This window comes from Oenanthe melanoleuca, chromosome Z (genome assembly GCF_029582105.1).
Source record: "Oenanthe melanoleuca isolate GR-GAL-2019-014 chromosome Z, OMel1.0, whole genome shotgun sequence".
Taxonomy (NCBI): Eukaryota; Metazoa; Chordata; class Aves; order Passeriformes; family Muscicapidae; genus Oenanthe; species Oenanthe melanoleuca.
The window spans coordinates 42,295,484-42,297,738 of NC_079362.1; positions in this window are offsets into that span (position 1 = coordinate 42,295,484).

Sequence of the window (2,255 nt, forward strand, 5' to 3'; positions counted from 1 at the left end):
AAGAACCACCCAGGTGTGATCCTGTGCCGTTCTAGTACATCTAGTACATCCCTGATAAAGCTGTGAAGCTGGAGCAGATCAGCTGCTGTATCCAACCAGACCGTATCTGTGATTCATCTTGAAAGAGGTGGGTTTACAGTACCCATTTTTTGTGTGAAATACTTACCTTGTAGTGGAGGATCCCTGCCTTCTATAAGCCAAGAAGTGCCTGCATGTTGTACAGTTTCCTCCAGAAAGTCTGTTGCAAATTGCTATTTGCATTTCATGTAAGAGAATTAAAACAGAAGAGCTGTGAAACTTGATCACCTTCATAATGGATAGCATAGCTTGGACTTGCCTTGAGGTTTGCCAAATCCTAGGCTTGTATCTGAATACTAGGCATTCTATCCCCAGATACCTTGGTTCATTGAAAACACAGAGGTAGTACAATAACTGAGGGAAAGAGACTTTAGCTCGTTCAGTTTTTTCAGATTGTTTCAAGGAGAGACATTCTGCCCAAGTCAGTTTTCAAAAGTTAATTTAAAGGCGGTAGCAGTAAACCAATTTTGACAAAGCCAGCCATGAAGTATGACTGACAACAGATGGGCATCACGGAGTCTGATAATTTCCAAGTATCTAGGACAATTCTCATATGTAGCTGTACAAAGCACAGCTCTTGAACACATTAGTTTGCCCAATGCTTTCTGTAACACTGGCCTATGTTAGTCTTGTGGGTGTTAACCATGCTTATCATCAATGATCTGTACAGAAATCTGTAGTTTTTTTTTTAATAATGGAAGTATTGATGTCCATTATTTTGTGAATACTGAGATGTATATAAAATACCATTTTTTCATTACCAATTATTCCACTGAAAAAAAATACTGACTACTTGAATTTGTTCCTTTTCCTGGTGATACCTGGAATCAGGAAAAGAATTTACAGCCAGATCTGGTGCTTAGTTGAAAGATTTTCATGTTAAGGTAGTTGTTTTGTTTAAAAAATTGTGAACAGAAACATTGGTGTTAGAGCAAAGATAACTTTCATTTCAATGATAGCTACAGCTTAAGGAAAACCTACCAAACTTGCTTTCAGACACCAGAAACCTCCTCAGGTCTTAACCGAGAATAGGAAATTTCACAGATGTCACAGGCTGGATACATTATCTTCAAAACACCCAGGTATTTTTAAAGTATGTCTCATACCACAACACCCAGAACAACTACATTACTTCTGGTTATTAGAATTAGTTATAATTAAATAGAAACCTCTACTGAAATGCTTAGTAACAACATAGATGTGACTAAAAATTTATGTTTACTAGTGTCTCAAGTAGAAATAAGATCAAAAGACATGGGCTTCTCATACGGGCTTTTTCCAGTATTAAATCTAAAGCACCTCTGTAGGCCAGAGAAGCAATCTTCAGTCTGGCTAGGAAAACGGTATCCAAAGTAGTACAGGGTAGTGGAAGCAGTCAGAAATAGTGTAGGTTGGGGATTCAGGTCAGGAAGCCTGCCCACTACTACAGAAAGTGCTTCAACATCCTACCAGGATCAGTCTTGAATCTTAATTGTGTGGCACAAACCACAAGGGAAATTAAAACTTTGGAGTTAAAAATGTACTTCAACTGCTGGCACAAAGAGCTACAAGACAAAAATAGAAACGAGGCAAGCTGCTGCTGGTATCAGCTGAGAGCACTGGTGTAAATACCAAGTATAGGAGCTTTCAGTTCACAGAAGTCTCATCCTGACCAGAAGGGTCAAAAAATAGCAGCTCCAAGATCAGAGGACAGCTCTGCTGGAAGTCTTGTCACCCAGAAGCTTTAGAAAATCCTCTTCATCCTGTGCATTGATAGAAAGCATATAAAATTGGAAAGAGTAAACGTGAATTTTTGCTGTGGACAAGGGATCATTATGCTTTTGCAGATGGAAAGAATAAAAAGAAATAGTATAGGTCACAGTTTTGTTTGTACTGCATTGAGATTTCTCCTATTTTAGTATTTTGCTAGCAGCAATTATGATTTAATGTTTTAATTACATCAAAAAAACATTAATTCCATCATGGAATCATGCCAATATTCATAGTCGCCCAATAAAAGTTTTCAAAACCATGATTTCCAGGAATGCCTCTGACTTCTAATATTTGACATAGAATTTGACCCTTCAAGTGCCACAAATCAGTCCCTGCAGATGAGGAATTGCATAATTAACACAAAAGCAAAGAGAACCATAATGTAAAATTGGAAAAACAAGACAGGTTAAAAGAAAACATGTAAA